The following is an 18,725-nucleotide window of genomic DNA, read 5'->3' as shown; positions in this document are numbered from 1 at the left end:
AGTGGACTGTTACCACCAGTATACCAGCCAGGAAAGTTTAGGGAACTTCCTCTTTAAGATGCTAGTAGCAGAACAAACTGGAGCTGTGCTTCTTGTTGTAATAGGGGAGATGATTGTTTTTAACCCACTAGTAAATATGTTAGGGGTGGGCTATAGGGTATGCTAGGAAGGTAAAGGGATCACCAGTCTACCTTCTTCTGTGGGTCTCCGTCACCCCCAGTGAGGATATGTTCCTTCTTTTCCTCCTCTTATATTGGGGGAACAAACACTGTCAGGGCCTGGATCTTGTGGAGGTAACATGGGGAGGGTTGGCCTCTAGTGTAGAGATGAATAAAGGCTGTGCCAGGTGCTAGCAATCTGCGGACTGAAGAAGAAAAATGTAGGTTCTGGCTTCTGGGGGCGAAGTAGGCCACTGTAGCGCCCATTGCCGCGGGACGTCGGGTTCACTCACCTCCCGACGCCCGCAGCCATGGATCTGTGAGCGCTGGCCTCCGTCTCCCTCCTAGGAGATGTCAGCGCTCACTTCCGCTCCGTCCGGCCGGGTCCCGTAGGGTGCGCGCGCACGCTCGCGCCCGCTCTTAAAGGGCCAGCGCACGCACATGAAAACAATGTTCATTAACCCACATGATTTCCTGCCCTATAAGAATGTCCCAGCCCTTCTGATCCTTGCCTGAGGATGTTGTTCGTCTTTGTTAGTCTTTCCCTGTCTGTCTCGCAAATGGTCCCTTAGTGTCTCCCGTTCCAGCTGTTACCCGTGCCCTGTTACCGTTCCTGTATTCCGCATTGTTCCTGTGCCTACCCGTGTTCAAGTGTCATCTGCCACGTCAAGTGCCATCTGCCACGTCAAGTGCCATCTGCTCATCGGATACTGCCCGCCACGTCTGGCGCCACTTTCCACACCTGCCTCCATTTGTGCTGAAGCCACAGTCACCGTCCAGACTATTTCAGGTACCTAAGCATTCTTGTCAGCTATCTTGCTTTCACATAGACTGTGACCTGGTCAGCTGCCTCCCCGCTACGGCGGAGCGTCCTAGTGGGTCCACAAACCCAGTGTCCGTGACAGCCACGATCAACGGCAGCCACCAGGATTTCAATTGGCGCATTCAGGTAGGGAATCAGGGTCCGGGTCCCACCGATGAGTACCTGGTTTCTCCTGGGGCCCATGTAGTGGACACACCGTTTTGCCGGGCTGGAAATTTAGGCTACTGCTTCCAGCCTCGGATAGTACGCAGCCCAAATTTAGGGTTCCTATCTAAAAAATATTCCAAGTGGGTATCTAATTTTTCCGGACTTTTGATGGGGCCTTTTTTTTTAATGAAGATTTATAAAATATATAAATGTGGGATAGTGATAGATTGACTTTTCTCAAGACAGAACTCCCGTGAAATGAGCTCTGAGGTAAGAGGGCAATGGGCAGCCACTTCATGGCATCTCCTGGTCTCCCTGGCGGGAATCCTTTCTAGGGTCATTTAACCTTGTGATAAGATTTTAAGTGGCTGGTTACTCCTTATTGCAGCAAATCAGGCATTACACAGGATCCAGCTTGGGCCAGTGTTTAGATTTCTAGACTTAAATGGGGTAAGAGGCAAGTCCCACCTTGGTGGCCGACCAGTGTACTTTGAGCGAACTTTGGATAATCTGCAGAGTTGCTGCTTCTCCAGGGCTACTGTACTTCCTCCTCCCTCTAAAAGGACTGGTGGGTCTGCAGGATTTTCCCTTTGCCTCCTGTCTGTGTCTCCCAGTGTGGGACTCTTTGTGCTCGCCAGTGGAAACATAGGATGCCTCTCTCCTGGCCATGTGGCTCTCCTTATTTTAAAGACCACCTCTCTCACAATGCTTTCCCTTCAGAGGTTACATGAAAACTAAATTAGAACAGGCAGTTGGTGGTGTGTGTGTGTGTGTGTGTGTGTGTGTGTGTAGCTGCCCCCATACAGCATAATGGCCCCATAACTGCCCCATACAGTATAATGTCCCACTGCTGCCCCATACAGTATAACGCCTACACAGATGCCCCCATACACTATGATGCCCCATAGCTGCACCATGCTGTATGATGCCCCATAGCTGCCCCATACAGTATAATGCCCCTTAGCTGCCCCATACAGTATAATGCCCACTTAGCTGCCCCATACAATATAATGCCCCCTTAGCACCCCCATACAATATAATGCCCCTTAATGCCTAATAAATAATAATAAAATAAATTCTTACCTAGCCCTGTTCCCATGATGAGTGGAGGAGATCCCTCTGCTCCTATGCTCTGTACTATGAGTGGCTCAGTGCAGACAGGCACGATGATGTCACTGCATCAAACCTGTCTATGCTGAGCGGCTCATGTCCGCTTCACATAGTGAATGCTGGAGCAGTGGACTGAAGGTCAGGAGCACATAGATACATAGCATAGGGGCATAGCATCAGTTGCCCGGAACAGCAGGACACCGCCCAGAATCCATAACTGAATCTGGGGTGGTTGTAAGGTATGGATGAAAGACATATACTGTCCCTGACTGTAACTACTGTGGAAAAATTGTCCTCTTCCTCAAGGGGGTTTTTTGCTCTAGATTAATATTATTTTTCCCCTACCTAAAGAGAGATTGGAATTGGGAATAACATTGGAATGTAAGTTTTCTACAAATAGTATTAACATGGTGGCAGCTGCCTCAAGGGATGTCACATTTCTTGATAACTATAGGCTCACAATATAGTCATCTGACTACACTGCATTCCTTTTAGTTGATGAGTATATAAAGTCTGTCTGTTACCTGCGCACATAGCTATTAGAACAGGTTCGCTTCCCTCGAGGTACCGAAACTGGATTGACAACTGAACAGGTGGTTTGGGGATTTGAGTGAACAATATTTTAGGTGAACGATCCAGGAAATTAACAGCTAGGACTGGTTAGTATATACTTTATTTTTTCTGTAATTTATCTTTAATTTGCAGTCTACAAAAACATTCAAATGTATACACAAATGTATAGCAACAAAAATTATAAGATATGTTATTCTAAAAATGATTCTGCAGAAACTATATATCAGTGGTCAAAGAATTAACTAAAGTTTTAGCACTGAGCTTAGTCACTGATTTGTTTTTTGTTTTATTTTTTACAAAATATGAATTATGAAGAAAGTTGTGTATTATTATTGAATAAATAATTATTTTTGAGTGTGGAATATTGTGTAGTAGAGCCCTCGGACCCGACCTGTGGTGCATGTATCCAGGGGGTACACTCCATATTTGTAGAGGGTACTTGCACTGGCCTCATGCTGTGCTTTCAATATGTGCAGTAAAATGTAATTTTAATTTTATTTATTTGAGAATGTATTTGGTTTAAGATATTGTAGTAGAATTCTAAAAAAAAAAGTGTGTATCTTCCCAGCCCTAGTTGGGATGTGGGGTGTAGCTTCAATGTTAAATGTGTAAAATGGAAGTTATTTATTTTATCGAAAATTTAAATAACTAAGGGATTTTAAGTCTTGCTCACTTTAAATGCATGTATAATGACGTTCTAAAGTGTGCATCTCACTAAACCCAGATCCAGAATTTGGTATCCATATTTTTAAAGGAAAGGAGTTGAGAACAGTAATGGAAACCAGACACGCCATAGTACCTCTCTGGAAGTGCCTGTTTATAAAGATACTGGAAGACCATATGATGTCATTGTGACGTTTGAAGGGCAGCTCCCTCATCATTATGGGCACTCCTGTCTCCTAATCTTACTCAATATTTAAAAAACATGAAAGATGAAAAAAAACTAAGCAACAAACTACAAAAATGTCGCACAAGTTGATACAACCTAATATGTAAGACACGAACAGTAGATTATTGTGTTATTGGGTTGTATATTTACAACTATGATATATAATTTTCATATTCTATACATGATAAAAAGAGCTTTAAAAAATTTGACATTTTTTTATAATAGCTAAGAATGCTCCATCCCATGACTTTCTGCAATTCTGTAATTATTTGTCTTCACAGAGCTAAACTGGAATTTCTTCTTTTAGGATTTGTCAACTACCGATCAGCCATATTAGTGCCAATTATACAGTAATTTACCCTTGTGACGCAAATGACATGGTTACATACATACTCTACACACACACACACACAAACTACTTAGGGTATGTGCACACGATAGCTGCCGGTTACGTCTGAAATGACAGACTGTTTTCAGGAGAAAACAGCTCCGTCGTTTCAGACGTAAATGCTCCTCCTCGCATTTTGCGAGGCGTCATTGACGCCCGTAATCTTGAGCTGTTCTTCATTGAATTCAATGAAAAACGGCTCAAATTACGTTTCAAAGAAGTGTCCTGCACTTCTTTGACGAGGCAGTCCTTTTACGCGTCGTCGTTTGACAGCTGTCAAACGACGAAGCGTAAATGACAGGTTGTCTGCACAGTACGTCGGCAAACCCATTCAAATGAATGGGCAGATGTTTGCCAACGTATTGGAGCCGTATTTTCAGACGTAAAATGAGGCATAATACGCCTCGTTTACGTCTGAAAATAGGTCGTGTTAACCCAGCCTTAATGTGTATATACATTAGAGGAATTTAGAGAAAACATAGTATCAAAGTATTCCCTTATTGATGTATCTTGCCCTCTAGGTAAGGATCTAGCCATGAAGACCTTGGTGATGTTACTTTTTGTACTGAGCATAATCATCTCAGGTATGTGGAGTTTCCATTATCATTATTAGTAAATTAGAAATCCTAAGGCCCCAAGCACACAAACGTAAAAACGTCCGTAGTTACGAGCCGTAATTACGGCCCGTAATTACGGGCCCATAGACTTCTATTGGCCACGGGTACCTTGAAAAATATAGAACATGTCTTATTTCAGGCCGTAATAACAGCCCATAGACGTCTATGGAGCTCCCGTAATTACGGGTGGCTACGTGTGTGCACCCGTAATTACGGGAGCGTTGCTAGGCAACGTCAGGGGATAGTCACTGTCCAGGGTGCTGAAAGAGTTAACTGATCGGCAGTAACTCTCAGCACCCGGGACAGTGACTACCGCTGGAGTTAATAGTATGAAAAGTTAACTTACCCAGAACTCTTCTTCTTCTTCCTCCAGTCCGGCCTCCCGGGATGATGTTTCATCCCATGTGACCGCTGCAGCCAATCACTGGCTGGAGCGGTCACATGCACTGCCACGTCATCCAGGGAGGTCGGACTGGATGTCAAGAGAGGGACGCGTCACCAAGACAACGGCCGGGCAAGTATGAATTTCTTTTACTTTTACTGCGGAAAGGGCTGTCCCTTCTCTCTATCCTGCACTGATAGAGAGCAGGACTGCCGATTACTGCAGTGCAATTCTGCAGCGAAAACGTGCCCGTAAATACGGGTGGAATACTGGTGACACCGGACCCATATTTATGGGCACGGGTCCGTAAATACTGGTGCAATACGGGTCGAATACGTGTGACCAAGGACCCGTATTTACGCCAGTATTTACGGGAGGACAAAAATACGTTCGTGTGCATGAGGCCTAACTTGTTGGATTTAATGGGCATGTTCCTTTTTTTAACTGTAGTATATAATATTGCCGTATTATATTTGTAGCAAAATAGAGTAAGTAGCAAAATAAAGAAGAGTTATAAATTTATTTTATTTATTTTTACTTACATAAAAGGGAACAGTGGCTTTACATAACCACATGTATTATTTATAGTAAAGTGATAGTAACGGCCTGTTCACATGAGCGTTGCTTTTCCATTCATGGGTTCCATTGCAGCTATCTGTCAGAGGAACTGTAACGGTCGCCGCGCCGTTCCCTGCTTCTTCCACGGCCTCCGCACTGGTTCCCATACCCTCCATTCCCACATGCTCACCCCGAGCTCCACTTTCCCGATCCGAATGCTCTGCAGGCTCTGGGCGGTGCCAGGTAACTGCATCTCTCACCTGCCACCGCGGCCGTCATCCACGATGTGCGGCTGCAGCCACTAGAGGGCGCACGCGCTGACTCTTCCCTTCTTAAAGGGCCAGCGCGTGCCAATATCCAAAGACTTCCTATTTAAGGATCCTCCTCCCTCAGATCCTTGCCTGTTCAACCAGGTTATCCCTGTGAACTTCCCGGTACCCAGTCTCAGTGTTACCTTGCCATCTGCCTTTGTCTGGATTTCCTGTTGTGACCTCAGCCTGAACTTTGTACTATACTTGCCTGCCGCCTGCCTTGACCTATTGCTATCCATACCCGTAACGACGTCTGCTGCCTGTCCCGTCTTCTGGCCTATACTTCTAACTGCCTTTAAAGCCGCTGTGTCAAGCGTTGCCCTGGGTTACAAGCACCATCTCCCAGATGACACAGAGGATCCACAAACAAACCGGTGAGTACCGATATAGGAAGTCATGAACGGAAAGCCAACGCAGATGTGAACCCAGCCTAAATGAGGACATTTTAAGCACTAAACATTTTTGTGACATCTGAAAAATCTGGTGTCTGTCAAAGCATGATGTAAAATTAAATGGTTTTCTGTTTCTATATAGTCTGTGCAGCATGTGACGTCTGTGCTTCGGATGAGTATTGTACTGAACCCACCTGCACCTGTAATTCAACATTGTACAATTATACAGGTAAGGTATGGAGCGAATATTATTATTTTTAGGTGGGGTGAGCTACAATGGAGCTCCACCTTCTAAGGCAACTTTATGTATGATGCAACAGGAGGTGGAGACTCTTTGTAGCGCTCCCCGGTAATAAAGGGCATAAGATATATTTAATATGTACAGTGGCGTACATAGGAAACGGTTGACAAGACACACAATAAATACAAAAATACAATTACTTTTGTGGAATGAATATCTGATGATACCCCTTTAACATATATACAGTTTGGGAGACTGTGCTTCCCATGTTACCCTAGTGATGATTGTCTATATTATATAGGCGTTATGGAAACAGCTGAGTACATTGCTCTACTTCTTTTTGGCTATAGCAGGACATATTTGAATGCACAACAGTGGACATTTTCCCAATAGATGGGGTCCCATGCAGTAATTGTCTATTATCAGAATACTCCTTAAATGTGGTCATGTATGGTATAAATGAAAGAGGTTTATGGAATTTTTTTCAATTAAAATAAAGCAAGAGCACTAATTGGAAACTGAAGATCTGGATACAGAAACCCCCAGTGAGCAGCTGTTATCACAGGGAGAAGCTACCAACGAACATATGAGAGCAGTTCTTTTCAGGGGGCTCTCCATTCTCGCTTATAGAACGAAGTCTCAAGGAAGAAACCCCCCTCTATGACATTCATACGCCTTAGTAGGCAGTGGCGGATTAAGTAGACCATAGGCCCTGGGCTGTTCCACAAACTTGGGCCCCCCCTTCCTCATTGCCGCTCTGCCGTGTCTATAGAGAACACCGCCTTTCTGTGCGAGCATTGACAAATGGTTGTTACGATTCCCCTTGTCAAAGCGCTGTGTCCTCTTGACAATGGGAATGGTAAAACGCATTTGTCTATTAGTCCTGGGTACACAAAGATATGTGGAATACAAGGATTTCCTACAACAGACATGTCAGGAGAGGGGAAAGATCCTCTATAGATCCAGTAACTCACAAGTGACGTCTTCTCTGATGGGAGTCGTTTTGTTTTCTTCTCCATCTGACACGGACCGTTATGGTGACTTATCTTGATGAGACAACTTTGCCCATCACTTCTGCAGCTATTTCCAGCCTCTAAAGAAACACACAAATTTAGACACCAAGGCCCAGGACCATACATTAAAGGGGTTGCCCGGGCACAGACTGTTTTTTATACTGATGACCTAATGATGTGCCTGGACAACCACTTTTACCCCGACTAATACATTTGGACCCCAGACCAGATCCTAGAATACACACAGACCCCAGAACTTCTAAACTATTGCAGTCCCCAGAGCAGACCACCAAACAAATACAGACCCCAGAACAAGCACCCTAAATACAGACCTCAGACCAGACCCCTAAATACAGACCCCAGACCAGACCCCCTAAAGCAGAGTTTCCCAACCTTTTCAGGCTCGAGGCACCCCAGGAAAAAAAAATTCTCAGGGCACCCCGACAAAAAATGGCTAAAAACAAGCACTACACTCTTAGCGTATGTTCACACAACGTTTTTTTGTAAGGCAGAAACTAAAAATCTTCCTCCAAATTCATTTACGAATTTTGAGGCAGATTTTGAATTGACAGCGTTGCTTGACTTTTTTTTTTTGCTGTGTTTTTTTGCCCACATTTTTTTTAAGCCGTTGAAGCGAATGCAAAAACCGCAGACAAAAAGCACCAAACGAGCGCCGCAGGTTTTTTCTGCCTCCTATTAATTTCAATGGGAGGTCAGAGACGGAAACCACTCGAAGACCATCAGCCCCCCACTCACAGTAAAATGACCATCAGCCCCCCACTCACAGTAAAATGACCATCAGCCCCCAAATCACAGTAAAATGACCATCAGCCGCCCACTCACAGTAATGACCATCAGCCCCACACACACAGTATAATGACCCCTCATTAAAGAGACCATAAGCCCCCTCCAGTAAAGTGACCATCAGCCTCAGCCCCCCAGTAAAGTCACCATCAACCTCCGTCCCCCCCCAGTAAAATGACCTTCAGCCCCCTCCAGTAAAGCCAGCATCAGCCTCAGACTCAGCCCCCCCCCCCCCCCCATCCCCGATAAAATGAACATCTGCCCCTCTAGTAAAGTGACCATCACAGAGAGAAAGTGTGCTTACTCCTGGGGAAGGAATAAATATATTATTATGTGATATCAATGGACATTACAGGGAGGAGATATAAGAGGAGAGAACTACAACTCCCAGAATGTCCAGGATGTTATGTGATATCAGAGAAAGTTTACAGGAGGAGGAGGTAGAAGAGGAGAGAACTACAACTTCCATCATGTCCAGGCTGTTATGAGATATCAGAGGACATTACAGGGAGGAGGTATAAGAGGAGAGAACTACAACTCCCAGCATGTCCAGACTGTTATTATGGGATATCAGAGGACATTACTGGGAGAAGGTATACGAGGAGAGAACTACAACTTCCAGCATGTCCAGGCTGTTATGAGATATCAGAGGACATTACAGGGAGGAGGTATAAGAGGAGAGGACTACAACTACCAGCATGTCCAGGATGTTATTATGGGATATCAGAGGACATTACAGAGAGGAGGTATAAGAGGACTACAACTACCTGCATGTCCAGGCTGTTATTATGGGATATCAGAAGACATTACAGAGAGGAGGTATAAGAGGAGAGGACTACAACTACCTGCATGTCCAGGATGTTATTATGGGATATCAGAGGACATTACAGAGAGGAGGTATAAGAGGAGAGGACTACAACTCCCAGCATGTCGAGGCTGTTATTATGGGATATCAGAGGACATTACAGAGAGGAGGTATAAGAGGAGAGAACTACAACTACCAGCATGTCCAGGCTGTTATTATGGGATATTAGAGGACATTACAGAGAGGAGGTATAAGAGGAGAGGACTACAACTCCCAGCATGTCCAGACTGTTATTATGGGATATCAGAGGAGATTACAGGGAGGAGATATAAGAGGAGAGAACTACAACTTCCAGCATGTCCAGGCTGTTATGAGATATCAGAGGACATTACAGGGAGGAGGTATAAGAGGAGAGAACTACAACTACCAGCATGTCCAGGCTGTTATTATGGGATATCAGAGGACATTACAGAGAGGAGGTATAAGAGGACAGGACTACAACTCCCAGCATGTCCAGGCTGTTATTATGTGATATCAGAGGACATTACAGGGAGGAGGTATAAGAGGAGAAGACTACAACTTCTGGCATTCCCCTGGCTCCATTTCTCACACAACTGCTAACAAAGTAAAGAAAAAAAACACTTACCCTGCCCAGCGTTAATGGCTCCTCTCCCTCCGTCAGGCTTCTAGTGGGAAGCGGTGAGCGGTACACGTAACAGACGTCCATGCGTCACGTCTGCTACGTCGGGGGCGGAGCTTGTAGCAAAAAAACCACTGCCCTAAAGTAATAAAGACCCCTAAATAAAGACCCCTAAACTAATACAGACCCTAGACCAGGCCCCCTAAATACAGACCCCATAACCTAATTCAGATCCCAGACCCCTAAATACAAACCCCCAACATCAAACTAATACAGACCCCCTAAATACAGACCCCAGACCTGACCCCTACACTAATAATGACCACAGACTTGACTCCCTTAAGTAATACAGACCCCAGACCAGACCCCCTAATCTAATATAGACCCCAGACCAGACCCCTAAATACAGACCCCTAAACTTATACAGACCCTAGAACAGGCCCCCTAAATACTGACCCCAGACCACTTAAACTAATACAGAACTCAGACCAGACCCCTAAAAACAGACCCCAGACGTCTAATACACACCCCCTAAATACAGACCCCCAGACCCCTTAAACTAACAGACCCCAAATCTCTTAAACTGATACAGACCTCAGATCCCCTAAATACAGACCCCTTAAACTAATACAGACACCAAACCTCCTAAATACAGACCAGACCCCCTAAATACAGTCCCCAAACCAGGCCCCCTAAATACAGACCCCACACCAGACCCCATAAATACAGACCCCTTAAACAAATCCATCCCCTTATACTTACATAGCAGCTCACCTCAGTCTTCTATGTGGAATCTTGCTGCTTGCTGCTCATGGACCTGCGGTCATGTGACCAGCAGGTCTCTAAACAGTAGTAAGAACTTCAGAGATGAGGTCATGTGACCTTATGTCTAAAGGTCCTTTTGCAGGAAATATACAATGCCGTTTAGTCTCAGTTTTTGCCGCGATTCACGACAAAATCACGGCAAAAACGTGACAAAACTACATTGTACTTTGGGCGGCTATGAGCCCCCCGGGAGCCTCTTGCCCTGGGCGGCCACCCAAAACACCCTATGATGATCCACAATTGTTAGTAGGGCATATGGACAGGGCTTGTCTTCATAGGACAACTCTTTTTAAAGCATTATCCCGTGAATGGGCAAATTTTATTCCCTGTCTATTAGAGCGGCCATAAAATTGTGAATAATGTAGTTCCAACACCTGGGACCCTCACCTTAGGGGCCTAAGAAAACTTACCTCATGAGCACCTGTTGGATTCCAACTACTGTGATGATCTAACTATCTATATTAGTAAAATCTGCGTATTTGCCTCTACTCACAGTTCAGTTCAAACTTCTGTATAAAGTAAATTATAAGGGACACATAACAGCATTCCAGATGCACCTTATGGATTTATTCATATCTACTATTTTATAAGTAGAATTGTACAGAATGCTAGGAATTGTACACAAGGTGCCATCTAACCTAATGCCTGCCCTGTACTATGCCAATTAGAAGTCATTAGCAGTAGGGAGAAGCCTATCACCCTCTGTTTTTACCATATATTGTGATTTTTAATAGCAGTGTGCAGCCTATGACTTATGTCTTTGTTTGTGATATACAGGCTGGGATCTGGGGCACATGCTCAGTCTTATCAAGGTGGGAGTTTTGACCTCATAACCCCCTTAAAACACAACTGAATATATACATAAATATAAATGGTAAACCTACATATTACATACCATATACATGCAGGGCCAACATCAGCAGCAGGAAAACATGGGCAGATGCCAGGGGCTGGCTCGAAAATATGCACCTGGGGGAAAGCACACAGCACTGGCCCATGAGTATAGGCGCATCCTTAACCTGCTTATCACCGCCTGCCGTATAAAGTCGGCAGAGCTAATTGGTTGTCAACGCAATCATGGGTCGAAATATATTAGACTGAAATTTTGTATTGGGTATGTCAACCGATACCCGTCCTCCAGTGATTTATCCAGTTTCAAATCATAGGTAATCGATTTATATATATCTCTGAGAGAAAAGATTACACAAGAGACCATGCTGGTATACTCAAAATCCTTCTCTCCCGTTTATTGCCAAACTCAATTACAATAATATCATTCAAAAGGGGTGTAGGCTTGTGGTTAACCAATCAGAGGCAATGTGACAATATATCAAATGTAGCCAATTAGACACATGATACATTCCAGATACCTTATTATAATTCTTCCCACATCAGGTTGCCTTATCTTTCTTGGCAAACATACAATAAATTGTTCTATTAACCCCTTCCCGACATTTGACGTAAATGTACGTCATGGAAAGCATTGACTTCCCGCAAAATGCCGTACATTTACGTCAAATGTTTGGCACCGGCTCAGAAGCTGAGTCGGTGCCATCATCGTCGGATCTCAGCTGTATCTTACAGCTGACATCCGACTGTAACGGCTGGGACCGAAATTAGCTTCGATCCCCGCCATTAACCCCTTAAGTGCAGCGCTCAAATGCGATCGCTGCACTTAAGGTGTTTGCAGCTCATCGGAGCCCCAGCAATGAAATTGCCGGGGTTCCGGTGGCTGCAATGGCAACCGGAGGCCTAATACTGGCCTCCCGGTCTGCCTAGCACCGAAGCCGGTCAAGATCTGCCCGGCCTGATCGGCTTCCGTAGCTGCCGGCAAGATGGCGCCGGGTCAGGAGCTGATCCGGCGTCATCAGCGGTGGAAGTCAGCTGTAATGTACAGCTGACATCCACCTGTAACGGCAGGAACCGGAGCTAGCTCCGATCCCTGCCATTAACCCCTTCGATGCAGCAATCGAAAGCGATTGCTGCATCGTAGCGGTTACTAGCAGATCGCCAGCCCTGAGAGGCAATCGGGACTGGCGAATGCTGTTATGGCAACAGGAGACACAATGGTCTCCTGCTCTGCCATTACGGAAGCCGATTTAGGCCCCGCCGGGAGGCGAAGCCTAATCGGCTTGCTGTCAGTGAATGACTGACAGATCTAATACATTGCACTACATAGGTAGTGCAATGTATTAGAAAACAAAAAATCTGACCGTTGGACCTTCAAGTCCCCTAGTGGGACTTGAAGAAAAGTGTAAAAAAAGTATAAAAAAGTGTAAAAAAAAGTGCAAAAAATAAAAGTTTGAAAACAATAAAAGTTTCAAGTAATCAAATAAAACACAATCCCCTTTTTACTCTTATCAAGTCCTTTATTATTGAAAAATAATAATAAACCATATGTATTTGGTATCGCCACGACCTGAGGTATCAAAATATTATATTATTTATTGCACGCTGTGAACAGCGTAAAAAAAAAACCGTAAAAAACTTTACCAGAGTTTGTTTTTTGGTCACTTTGCCCTACAAATATTACAATAAAAAGTGATCAAAAAGTCGCACGTATCCAAAAATGGTACCTATAAAAACTATAGCTCGTCCCGCAAAAAACAAGCCCTCATACACCTCAGTCGACAAAAAAATTAAAAAGTTATGGTTCTCACAACTTGGCGACAGAAAAAATACATTCTTTTTACAAAAGTAATTTTATTGTGCAAAAAGTTGTAAAACATAAAAAAGTGCTATAAATTAGGTATCGCCAGAATCGTACTGACCCGCAGAATAAAGTTAACATGTAATTTATAACGCATGGTGAACGCTGTATAAAAAAAATGAAAAAAGCTGTGCCAGAATTGCGGTTTTTTGTTTACCTGGCATCCCAAAAAATAGGATAAAAGGTGATCAAAAAGTCACATGTACCCCAAAATGGTACCAATAATAACTACAGCTCGTCCCGCAATAAACCAGCCCTCATACCGCTACGTCTATGAAAAATAAAATTAGTTATGGCTCCAATAAGTCAGGAAATAAAAAAAATATGCAGTTGTGCCCGAGGGGAACATTTCTTCTGTTTCAAGAGGCGATTTATCAAGGACCTAAAATTAGGGAACCAGGAAGGGGAGAGCCCAAACATATCCGCTGGAAGCGACGGTGCCCGTATTATACCAGGACAACACTTTCCCAGCAAAATTCCCCAAACTACAAAAGGTGCGGAGTGTGGACCAAAAGGGGGATAAGAAATGACACCATTTATCAGTGCGACACTGGCCTGTGCGGAAAGTATTGCTTCACAGCATAACACACATCTATGGATTATTTTATTTTTTTATACCACCTGACTATGCCCCTTATATACTCCGCCCCGCTTACATGTACCCCCACATTATAAAACACCAGCAATACTCAAACAAATATAGTACCAAGCAAAATCCGCTCTCCAAAAGCCAAATGGTGCTCCCTCGGCTCTGAACCCTACAGCGTCCCCAAACAGCAGTTTCCTTCAACATATATGGCATCGTCATACCCGGGAGAACCCTTTTAACAATTTTTGGGGTGTGTGTCTCCAGCGTCATAAGCTGGGCATGACATATTTGCCACTGAATGGCATATCTAGGGAAAAATATAAATTTTTAATTTGCACCATCCGCAGCGCATTCATTTATGGAAAAGACCTGTGGGGTGAAAATGCTCACTACACCCCTTAATAAATGAGGGGTGCAGTTTCCATAGTGGGGGTCACTTATCAGGGGTTTCTTTTTATTATTTCACATCTGAGCCTCTGCAGTTGTGAACCAATACTTTGTAAATCGCCAAATTAGGCCTCCACTCCGCATGGTACTCTTCACTTCTGAGCCCTGTCATATGTCCAGACAAAAGCTGAGGGCCACATGTAGGGTGTTTCTAAAACCGGGAAACACTGCATAATAATTAGAGAGCTGTCTTGTTATGGTGGCACAAGCCGGGCACCACATATTGGCATATCTATGGAAAAAATCCCATTTTCACTCTGCAACATCGAGTGAACACTAATTTCTACAAAACACCTGCAGGGTTAAAATGCTTACTACACCCCTTGGTAAATGCATTGAGGGGTGTAGTTTCCAAAATGGGGTCACTTCTGGGGGGTTTCCACTGTTTTGGGCCCACAGGCGCCCAGAAACCAATCCAGCAACATCTGCACTCCAAATGGCGGTCCTTCCCTTCTGAGCCCTGCCGTTTGCCCAAACAGCAGTTTATGACCACATATGGGGTATTGACATACTCAGGAGAAATTGCTTTACAAATGTTGGGTTCTTTTTTTCCTTTATTTGTTGAGAAAATGAAAAAATTTGCGCTAAAGCTACGTCTTATTGAAGAAAAAGGACTGTTTTTATTTTCACTGCCTAATTCTAATAAATTCTATGAAACATCTGTGGGGTCAAAATGCTCACTACACCCCTAGATGAATTCCACAAGAGGTGTAGTTTCCTAAATGGAGTCCCTTTTTGGGCGTTTTCATTGTTTTGTCCCCTCAGAGGCTTTGCAAATGTGACCTGGCCTCCGCAAATCATTCCTGCTAAATGTGATCTCAAAAAGCCAAATAGTGCTCTTTCCCTTCTAAGCCCTGCCGTGTGTCTAAACAGCCGTTTATTACCACATGTGGGGTATTGTTTTACTCGGGAGAAATTGCTTTACAAATTTTGTGGTGCTTTTTCTCCTTCAGTCCTTCTGGAAATGAGAAAAAATTAGCTAAACCTAGATTTTTTTTTAAAAAATGTAGATTATTATTTTCAGGGCCTACTTCCAATAATTTCTGCAAAAAAACTGTGGGGTCAAATCGCTCACTATACCCCTAGATAATTTCCTCAATGGGTGTAGTCTCCAAAATGGGTCACTTGTGGGGGGTTTCCACTGTTTTGTCCCCTCAGGGGCTTTGTAAATGTGACATGGCCTCCGCAAACCATTCCTGCTAAATGTGAACTCCAAAAGCCAAATAGCGCTCTTTTCCTTCTCAGCCACGCCGTGTCTCCAAACAACCGTTTATTACCACATGTGGGGTATTGTTTTACTCGGGAGAAATTGCTTTACAAATTTTGTGGTGCTTTTTCTCCTTCAGTCCTTGTGGAAATTATAAAAAATTAGCTAAACCTACATTTTCTTTGAAAAAATGTAGATTTTCATTTTCACAGCCTACTTGCAAAAATTTCTGCAAAAAACCTGTGGGGTCAAAATGCTCACTATACCCCTAGATAATTTCCTCAAGGGGTATAGTTTCCAAAATGGGGTCACTTGTTGGGGGTTTCCACTGTTTTGTCACCTCAGGGGCTTCGCAAACCATTCCTGCTAAATGTGAACTCCAAAAGCCAAATAGCGCTCTTTCCCTTCTCAGCCATGCCGTGTCTCCAAACAACCGTTTATTACCACATGTGAGGTATTGTTTTACTCGGGAGAAATTGCTTTACAAATTTTGCGGTGCTTTTTCTCCTTTAGTCCTTGTGGAAATGAGAAAAAAAATCGCTAAACCTACATTTTCTTTGAAGAAATTTTGATTTTAATTTTCACGGCCTACTTCCAATAATTTCTGTAAAAAACCTGTGCGGTCAAAATGCTCACTACACCCCTAGATAATTTCCTTGAGGTGTCTAGTTTCCCAGATGGGGTCACTTTTGGGGGATTTTTACTGTTTTGTCGCTGCAAGAGCCCTTCAAACCTGACATGGTGCCTAAAATATATTCTAACAAAAATAAGGCTCCAAAATCCACTAGGTGCTCCTTTGCTTCTGAGGCCGGTGCTTCATTCCAGTAGCAAGCTACGGCCACATGTGGGATATTTCCTAAAACTGCAGAAACTGGGCAACAAATATTGAGTTGCATTTCTCTGGTAAAACCTTCTGTGTTATAAAAAAAAATTGTATTCAAAATTTATTTCTGCAGAAAAATATGAAATTTGTAAATTTCACCTCTACGTTGCTTTAATTGCTGTGAAATGTGTAAAGGGTTAAGACATTTTCTAAATGCTGTTTTGAATACTTTGAGGGGTGAAGTTTTTAAAATGGGGTGACTTTTTGGGGGTTTCTAATATATAAGGCCCTCAAAACCACTTCACAACTGAACTGGCCCCTGTAAAAATAGCCTTTTGAAATTTTCTTGAAAATGTGAGAAATTGCTGCTAAAGTTCTAAGCCTTGTGAGGTCATAGAAAAATAAAAGGATGTTCAAAAAACGATGCCAATCTAAAGTAGACATATGGGTGATGTTAATTAGCAACAATTTTGTGTGGTATAACTGCCTGTCTTACAAGCAGATACATTTAAATTGAGAAAAATGCTAATTTTTGCAATTTTTCGCTAATTTTTGGTGTTTTTCACAATTAAATACTGAACATATCGAGCAAATTTTGCCAGTAACATAAAGTCCAATGTGTCACGAGAAAACAATCTCAGAATCACTTGGATAGGTGAAAGCATTCCGGAGTTATTACCACATAAAGTGACACATGTCAGATTTGAAAAATTAGGCTCTGTCAGGAAAGTCAAAAGTGGCTAAAGAGGGAAGGGGTTAAGATGGGGGAGAAATACTCACATACACATGTGAATGTCTCTCCCTCTCCTATCTCACTCCCTGTTCCTTCCTTCCAAGCCTAGTATGGGAACTAAGGTCAAAGATAGCTCAACTTAGAAACATAAAAACCTGTCTTAAAGGAGTAAAGACTTTCTTATTCATTGCAAAAGAAACAAGATGGGGACTCCAGACAAGATGTCCACTGCACAAAATGAAATCATTTAAACATTATTTTAAATCACCTTCACGTTGGTCTATGTATCCAGCCGCCCTTAAAAGACTATGTAAACCTTTGAAGGGCCTCTGACACGCAGGATCCACATGTAATCTATCACATCCACCTGTAATCTATCAGATCTAAGTTTATAATTTAGATGTGATAGATTAGAGAAGGAACTTGCGTATCAGAGACACACAGGACCAGCTGACACTGAACCCGTCAGGTCCGCGGGACTGATGGATTCAGGTCAAAGAGAACGACCCAACTGCTCTGTATAGAAAATACAGAGCAGCTGTATCTAGAAAAGAATTTGTAATAAAAACTATTTATAAATTTACACCAAATACACTGACTGATCTGTTTATTAAATAAAAATGCCCTGCTAAGGTTTACATAGTCTTTAATATTCGCATGTGCAATCCCAGCTACATGACTGAGCTTTTAGCAACAGAGGAACCATGAACTAAAAATGATTGGTTCCCAATCCCGTGATAACAAACCCCCCCCCCCCCCCCCCTCATTACTATATATTACATGTAGGCGTAAGACAATACCCATTACTATATATTATATTCAGCATGTAGGCTAAAGACCCCCCTCCCTTCTTACTATATATTATGGTATATGCAGGCTAGAGACCCCTCACCACCATTACTATATGTTATATGCTGGCTAGAGACTACATCCTCATTACTATATATTACATGCAGGCTAGAGACCACTCACCCCATTATTATATATTAGATGCAGGCTAGAGACAACTCACCCCTATTACTATATACATACCTCCCAACCTTCAAGTATTACAAAGAGAGACAACCTATGCGGTGCGCATAGCGTGGAAATATTTTTTCCTTTTAAGACACACCTCTAATCCCGTCCAATCCCTGCCCATAAACACCCGGTCCAGCCCACATATTATCATGCACTCATAGTGCCTCCCACACAGTATAATGCCCCCATAGATGCCCCCACACAGTATAATGCCCCATAGATGCACCCATACAGTATAAAGCCAACACAGATGCCCCCATGCAGTGTAAAGCTCATGCAGTATAATGCCCAAACAAATTCCCCTATACAGAATAATGCCCCATAGCTGTCCCCATACAGCATAATGCCCATACAGATGTCCCATACCATATAATGCCCCCTCAGCTGCCACCATACAGTATATTGCCCCCTTAGCTGCCCCATACAGTATAATGCTGCCTAGCTGCCCCTACTGCCAGTGCCCACATATAAGGTGCCAGTGCCCATCATATAGATAGTGCCACCCTGCCCATGTAGATAG

The 18,725-nt window shown here is 43.4% G+C and overlaps 1 long non-coding RNA gene across 1 annotated transcript in view; it reads right to left on the bottom strand.

The window, feature by feature from the left end:
• Positions 1-5,663: 5,663 nt before the first annotated feature.
• The window catches only part of LOC142741189 (uncharacterized), a 69,848-nt gene continuing 56,786 nt past the window's right edge, over positions 5,664-18,725 (bottom strand). Inside the window, exons 2-3 of the long non-coding RNA XR_012881027.1 lie at positions 11,572-11,645; positions 5,664-6,548 (exon numbers count right to left, since the gene is read on the bottom strand). This is a non-coding gene — a long non-coding RNA (uncharacterized LOC142741189). The remainder of the gene's footprint in view (positions 6,549-11,571; positions 11,646-18,725) is intronic.

This window comes from Rhinoderma darwinii, chromosome 2, assembly GCF_050947455.1.
Source record: "Rhinoderma darwinii isolate aRhiDar2 chromosome 2, aRhiDar2.hap1, whole genome shotgun sequence".
Classification (NCBI taxonomy): domain Eukaryota; kingdom Metazoa; phylum Chordata; class Amphibia; order Anura; family Rhinodermatidae; genus Rhinoderma; species Rhinoderma darwinii.
The sequence above is the reverse complement of the archived record's forward strand: the minus strand, read 5'-3'. Positions and strand labels throughout refer to the sequence as shown.